This window comes from Neopelma chrysocephalum, unplaced genomic scaffold (assembly GCF_003984885.1).
Source record: "Neopelma chrysocephalum unplaced genomic scaffold, ASM398488v2 Primary Assembly neopelma1_132, whole genome shotgun sequence".
Taxonomy (NCBI): domain Eukaryota; kingdom Metazoa; phylum Chordata; class Aves; order Passeriformes; family Pipridae; genus Neopelma; species Neopelma chrysocephalum.
The window spans coordinates 1,211-9,401 of NW_020897794.1; positions in this window are offsets into that span (position 1 = coordinate 1,211).

Consider the following 8,191-nt stretch of genomic DNA (forward strand, 5'->3'; position numbering starts at 1 on the left):
TTTTGGGTTAGCAAAAGTCCTCTTAAGCCTCAATTCCATAACCCTTTACTCTGCACAGAGCTCTGACTTGTGTGAGTAATCCCTTTAATACTTGTAGGACTGTGCACAACCAGAAGGGGTTGGAGAATGGGACCTTTGGAGAGCAATATTTCATGTTGGCAGTTTGATGTTGGCTCATCTCCACTAATGTGACTCGTCTGTGATCAACCTGCTTTCTAAATATGTTTTATGGTTTGTAACTTGACTGAATACCAGTGAACTGGAATATTAGAGAACATAAATAACGGGGCAGAAAGAGATGTGTAATCCCACAGACATGTTATCTGATGCTGACATACTGTTAATTAACTTGGGTTATGGATTTTAGAGTGTGGCATTTTGGATCCAGACATCAGTCTTGGGCAAGAAACTCCTTGTCAAGTGTGATGTATAATATCCAAATTTAGTTTCTTTCCATATGTTTGTGCTAAATATCTGCCACAAGCCCTGGGATTAAATGGCAAACATTTGGATTCTTTAAGGATCTGTAGGCTCTTATAACTCACAGTATTTTCTGTAGAGGCTTTAAAGAGTATAATTTAATTTCACTTCAACATTTCAGGCATTAGGTTTTCACAAAAAGAAGAGTATAAAGCACTTTGTCAGTGTTGGGGAGAAAGAAATGATTAAGGCTCAGAACTGCACTTGACAATAAACAAAACTGATGTAAGAAAGAGGCCAAAACCCCTAATTCTGTGTTATTAAAACAGTTTCATATTGCTGGAGAATCAGGTTGCTAAAACAAAATAATATAAAAGAAATGTTCAAGTATTGCTTAAAGCTCTGGTGCTCTCAATGGTAGGGTTTGGCTCGAGGAAAGCAGGAAAATTTATTTCTGAGCCAAAAAAGACTTCTTTGGCTGTGACCAGGATTTCCTCTGCCCACCTCTGGGACCTGAAACTGGAGGTAGGAAAATCTGATTTTGGAGCCAAGTGTGACTTGTTTAGTTCAAGTCATAATTTACTGTTCTTACCTCGGGGACCCGAAAGCCAAGAACTCGCTGGGAAATGTGGATAATGGGCAGCTCTGAAGTGCAGGCTCTGAGCTCCCTTTCCCAGGGAGCTTTCCTGCACTTCCACCTCTCCAGATGCTTTTGATCCTGCTACAGGAGAGTGTGTTAATCATGGAACAGCCAGGGGGACCTTCCCAAAATACAGAGGGAAATGCAAAAGGGGCAAAACTCTTTGACATCAGTAGATGTGCAAGGAAAAGAAACTTGCTGAGTGCAGTGACAGTGCTCAGTTTGCATCATGAGGAGGATTTCCCATGGCTGCTCCAGGGGGAATATTTGCTTTATTGTTTCCAGCAACAGGAGGGAACACATCACTTCAATTCCAGTTTTCAGGGTTAGATGTAACCTGATGATACAAACATTTTGCAGCTCTGGCTGAAGTTTCTTCCTCCTTTCTCCAGGGCTCAACAAGTTGAGGTATTTCTATCATTTCAGAATAATGGCATTTTGCCAAATATTGAACTTCATTTCTAGACCTTGTGGCAGATTTAAACCTATGTGCTTTTATTTTTTCCCCATTGAAAGGAGAAAGAATCATGTGCTACATAAGTGGTTGTTGAAATGATTAATTTCTTGTGTACTATATTCTAGGAAAAACCAGATTTCTAAGAAAATTATTATTTTAGATGCTTAACCAGAGTTGAGAAACGTCCCTTGCACTGTATTAATTTCATCTTAGCTTTGCATCACTTAAAAACATATTTTCACTTCTTAATACAAAAATATGGGCAAACTGGTAGAGAAAATGGCATTTGATGGGAAGGTCATTGTTGTGTTTATCTTTAGTTGAGTTTGAAAATACCCTGTTAAGTTAAGAATATTTTTAGAGATTTAGAGATAGAAGACTTTTACTTTCTTCTTCATTCTAGTCCTGTGTAAAAAATGATGAATAAATATATTTCCCTCTTCTCCACAAATAAGAATGATTATAAAAACTCAAAACCATCCACACGCTTCTTACATCCAGCAGAAATTGTGTTAATTAAGGAAAACATTGATTTGTGGGAGCAGCTGGAAAATCCTGTGGAATCCAGGGGACCATGTGAGCTCAGGTAACGTGTCAGAGCAGGGGATGGCATTTGTGGTGTCAGTGTGTTGGCAGAGCTCACACAGATCAGCCCTGAACATCCCCAGGAGTGAAGCCTTTGGAGGAACAACCCAGCAAATCAGAACTTCCCCCGTCACGGTTCATCATTTACCTTCCCGCTCCATCAGAAAATTTCCAGGTGATTTTCCTGTGTTTCTCTTGTCCTCAGCAAGTAGGGGGTGACCTTTCAGTCTCTCCCTTGCTGTCAGAGCCTGTCCAGAGCTCTCCAGGTGAAGCTCCCACCGTGGGGATTCGCGGGCTCCCGACGCTCCCGCGGCCCCTCCGGAGCAGCCGAGTGCAGGCCCCAGGTTGGACCTCGAGGGAACCTGCTGGATTTATTTCACTTCTGCTCCACTGCAGATGGATGGAATTCTCTCTTTGGAGCAGGGTTTTGGTTGTGTTGGATTTGTTGGTGGTCCCTACAAGGCTGAGCTGAGTGTTGGGGCCCGGGCTGGATGTGCTGCGAGGGTTGTCATCCCACAGAACCTGTGCCTGGGAGCTGACAGTGCTGGAGCTGGAGCTGACAATCCTGGAAGTGCTCAGTGCTCCAGCATCCCATGAGCTTCCCAGCTCTCCAGCACTGGGATTTGGGAGTGAGAATCCTGGGGCAGCACTTGGTCATCCAATACCTCGGGGGTTCCAAACAAGAGGGACAGAGCTCTGCACAGAGCAAAGGTGCTGCTCTGCTGCCCCAGGACGTGTCTGTTGGGTTGTTTGGCTTTGCTTTTTTGGGGTCACAGCTCATAGTTAACCTTTTGAGTTATGGGCAAACAAACCAGCAGCATTTTCCCATATATATAGTTTCTGATTTGCCACTTTTGTGATTTTTTTTATTTATTTCAGTAACTTTTTCTAGTTTGGTTATATCTTCATTCCCCTCGCACTGTTTAATCCCACAGATGCCCAGTCTCATTCCTCAGCCCCTGTTTATGTGCAACAGTCTCTAAGATATAACAAGTCTGAGATCAAGATCTGCAGAGATGTTGTTTCCTTATTTTTTATTCAGTGTTATCCAAGAAAGGCAAACGTTTAAGTGCACATGGACATTTTCAGGCAGAAAGGGTCACTTGAACTATTTCTGTGTGTCAGAACATCTTGTTGATAATTGAGCAGTACAAAGTATTGATTGTGTCTCATTCACAGTTTGAGGGTTTTATTGTTGTTTTTTAAGGAAATGCTGCATTTACATGTGAAAATAAGTGTGTTATATTTGTCTAATGACCATATTTAGGTATATGAGGTGGTTAGAATGGCCTTAATAAATTATTGTAATATACAGAATCTGGTTTGGTAGAATATAGCTAATAAACGTTTCTTGTTTCATATTGTTTATGTATTAACAGTGCATTTGGAGCTTTTAAAGATAAAATCCTGCCATAATATCTTTCTCCTCTGGGGTGGTAAATTGAGACATTGTGTTTAGAGACAGCTTTGAGTGGCTCTGCTGAAGGGTGAGGATGTTTGAAGCCAGTTCTGGGACTCACCCAGGCCTTTACATTTGCATTATTTGCCTTAAATCTCCCAGTTGTTCCTGCTTTTGAAGTCAGCTGGGGAAAGTTAAATACTGCCCTGTTTAATGCTGCTTCTACTTGAGAATTTTCAGATGTGAAAGAAAAGAAGTGGGTTTTCATGTCTTTAACTTTCCTGCACTTACAAACTTTTATGGTTCCTTGGCACTGGTCAGGAGGAAAGTAGATGGCAAGTGTGTTCCTGGAGAATTCTAATTATTGCTGTTTCAGGTGGAAGGGAGGCTCTAAGTGGACACATGAGATTTTTGGGACAGGAGATTTGCTTAAAAAACATTTTTATGTCTTTTTTTTGGGGGGGGGTGGAAGTTGGGGAGTGACCACCTGGTATTTTTTCTGCCTGCTTGTTTTTCAGACATGGGGAATTAGTAGATGTTAAACATGAATGTGTCCTTTAAAAAGTTTTTTGGATGATGTGAGCAGTGCTCTTTGTTTTCATTACTACTTTTCCTCTCATAAAACCAGAGAAACAAGTGAGTGCAATGCCAGGGAACACTTATATCCCTTTTCTGAGTTTTATTTCCATGCAGGGGAGTGTTGGTGAGCAGGGCATGGTTTGTACACGTGTGTTGAGGTCCCACCTTTAGGTCCAGCTTTAATTGTCTTTTCCAGGGCTTGTCTCCTCCTTTAAGCTGGGCTGGCACAACACTGCAAGTGCTGCTGGACAGAGAAGTGCAGGTTTAGCTGAGTCCAGTTTAACTCCTCCCATTAGTGCCTTTATATCCATGAATTCCTGTCTTTAGACTCCTGGCTAATCTGGTTTGTAATCCACATTTTTAATCTACCAGAGCAAACAGGAGGCGGTTGGAGATGTTTTTGAGGCAATCCCCTGTCAAAGAACAGACCTGACTTGTTAAACACAAACATTCTGAACTGTTACTACTGTTTGTTTTTAAAAAGCAAAGTATGGCTGGGTTTGTTTGAGTAAAGTAATGCATTAAAAAAATATCTCAAAACGTTGCCAGATGAAATAAAACCAAACACAGTTTATTTTGCTGATTTAAATTGCACTAAATAAAAACCAAATTATACTATGGCTTAGCCTATTCAACCTTCATCCTGTGATCCTGGCACTGATAAATCAGTTTACAATATTCTGATGATTTTTTCTGTAGAAACAATTAGTCTGTAACAGATTGATATTTGTAGACCTTGCTGTTAAATACAGCCACGTGTTTGTTAATTCTGAATAAATCTGGGTCAGCCTGGTGTGTTGTGAAAAAGGCAACAGAGGCTGCAGTTTCTGGGTCTGAATTTGCAGGTTATTTTGGGGCCCAAAGACAAGCACTAGTTTTTGAGTTAACCTGAGCTTTGTGCCATGATATAGTCCCTGGTCAACACAGTATAAATCCATCTATGTATTTATATATCACTTAAATCCATTTATGTATTTATATATCACTTAAATCCTGAATAAGTCTGAGTTTCTTTGTGTGAAAGAATGTTACCACAGTCAACTTTTTTCGGTGGTTTTTCAACCACTTAAAATCTGATATAACAAATATTGTTTGATGTTGTCGTTGGAGAAAAAATTATATTGCTAATTATGATTGAAAAGCACACTTGAAAATTCTTTTGAATCATAACAGAAACTGCCTCAAAATACCTTTCCCAGGCCTTAAAAAAAAAAACAACCCCACCCCCTTAGTCCGTGGCATTTATGGTTCTGCTGCTGTTTCTCAGCTGCTGCTCCCCGGTGGAAGATTTGGAGGTAATTAAGCATTAAGAGAAGGAGCAGTTAGCAGGTATAATGTCGGGAGACTCGAGTTAATGTGGATGTGCCCATGACCTCCCAGACAGATCAAAGCCTAATCTGGGTGACAGCTACAGGATGGCAGAGCTTGCCAGGGGCCTCGTGCTGCAGCTCTTTGTCTGCCAATCCTGCCCCTCAGCCGCCGGGGCGTTTTTAAGGATGAACAGGTAAAAGTGAAAGGCTGTCTTTTGACATTTTAACTAATCCCTTCTAGCCTGTGGTTTCCTGCACATCCAGGGTATTTGCTGGCAGGAGAGCCTGGCTTTTTCCCATATGTCCCATGTCATGTCGGATCTGACGGCCGGGCGGGCAGGAGTTACACAATGCAATGGGTTCCGATTGCATTAGGGTGACGTGCGCTGGCCTTTTACCTTCAGCAGCCTCCCCATGCAAACCCAACTCCCAGCCATGGAACCTGTCATCTCCTCCTGAGACAGGATCATGGCAGTGAGAAAACCCCCTGGTTATCTGCTGTTAACCCTTCCTCCTGCAATTCAAACGGGAAGGAGAAGTTTCTGAGTCGCGTCATACACGAATCATAGAATCATAGAATCAACTGGGTTGGAAGGGACCTCCAAGATCATCAGGTCCAACCCTTGATCCACTATCACTGCAGTTCTCAGCCCATGGCACTGATGCCACATCCAGTCTCTTCTTAAAAACCTCCAGGGACGGAGAATCCACCACTTCCCTGGGCAGCCCATTCCAATGGCTGATCACCCTCTCTGGAAAGAAATTCCTTCTAATATCCAACCTAAACCTCCCCTGGCACCGCTGAAGACCCTGAGCCCTCTTGTCTTGCTGAGAGTTGCCTGGGAAAAGAGACCAACCCCCACCTGGCTACAACCTCCTGTCAGGGAGTTGTAGAGAGTGATGAGGTCTCCCCTGAGCCTCCTCTTCTCCAGGCTGAACAACCCCAGTTCCCTCAGCCTCTCCTCATGGGACTTGTTCTCGAGTCCCTTCCCCAGCCTTGTTGCTCTTCTCTGGACCTGCTCCAGGATCTCAATATCCTTGTGGGGTTTTGTGCCGTTTGAGCAACGAAAGGTCGTGGTTGATGTGCAGAACAAGCAAGAAACACTTGCGCAATGCTGATGTGTATTAGAAGGATGGAAAAGTCATGTATTTTACTGAGATGACCTGATTGCTTTGCATTCTCCTCTTACTTCATGCACATAATTAAAAATACCATAATTAAGACACAGGACTAATAATTCTCATCATGGCTAGGCTTGGCGAACGAAGATTTGGGAAACTAATAATTCTAATACTGTTTTGAACAGTCTTCTAGCAAAGTGAGAGACTGGTAAAGCTACATGTGTTCCATTTGTTCTTACTGGTAACAATTTCCTCTTCCGAAGAATTTCTGTTCTAAAACTTCCCAGGAGGAGAAGACAAAAATGATATTGCTAATTATGATTGAAAAGTACACTTGAAAATTCTTTTGAATTATAACAGAAACTGCCTCAAAATACCTTTCCAGGCCTTAAAAAAACCCAAAACCAACCCCTTAGTCTGTGGCATTTATGGTTTTGCTGCTGTTTCTCAGCTGATGCTCCCCGGTGGGACTATATTGTCACTGCTTATGTTTTAAAGCCTTGAATGAATTTTTCCAGTGGTGAAAGGTTCCCTTTGATTTCTCTGTAGTGTTTCCATTTGTAGAAGTGCACAGATAACCCCAAAATTCCTTTTCAAAGACTAGTTTTAATGTTCACAAAACCATTCAGAAGAAATCATCTTCCGTTTGGAAAATTCCAAAGGAAACCCTCACATGCCAGTCAATAAATCCTGAGTGACTGGAACAAATATTCAATCTGTGAAATCAAACTGAATTTGCTTTCTGGCTGCAAAGATTGAATTTGTAAATTTGACAGGCAATTTAAAGGGCATAAGTACACAAAATAAAATTTCTTATCCAAATGCAAGTTGAAAGTTACCTGTCAGAAGAGGTTAGAAGTCTGCTGGTTTCTCTCCTGAAGCGTGTCCTTTCACTTGTCAGTTTAGAAAGGTTAATACTGTACAAAAGAGCAACAGAAAGACCCTTTTTGGTGTAGTTTTATGTTTTTGTGTTTTTTTAAAAAAAAAAATTCAGCCTCCCTCTCTGAATAATAAAATAATAATAATAATAATAATAATAATAATAATAATAATACATCCTTTTGGTATTTGTTGGAACAGTGTATAATGTTCAAATTGTTCAAATTCAGAGCAGGCATCATATGTGTTGCTATCCATGGGATTGGGAAGGGGATTTCTTTTGTAGTTGATTCCAGATCTGCTTTTGAAGCAGGAGGAATAGAGTGTTTTTAAAAAGGGGAGCATGTTCTTCCCTCCTCACACTGCCCATGACCTGCCAGCCTTGGGTCACCCTGAGCCAGGGAAACGTTCCCAAAGCCAGAGGGTGATGCCAAACTGGGAATTAGGGTTGGTGTTGGTGACTTCTGGTAGTTGGCAGAGGCCACTCTGTCCCTAAAGCTCTTTCTTAGCTTCTGTGGGAGAAGAAAAGTTGTATTTGCTTCATCCTCACTTGGGAAAAGCGTGGCCTGGAGCCAGCAACAGCTCGGGATTTGGGATCAAGGGAAGGGTTGGGATCTCGGTGAGGTCATTTCCCATCAAACTGGGCTCTGGACTCCATCTCCCTGTACCTGGGCTGGGTTTGCCTGTGGGAACAGCTTATCCTTCTCCTGCTGGAGCAGGGATTTGGGGAAGTGTGTGGTGCTTGTGTCATCAGATTGAAATTATTGTTACAGATCACACCTAAGAATCGTTTCAGAAGG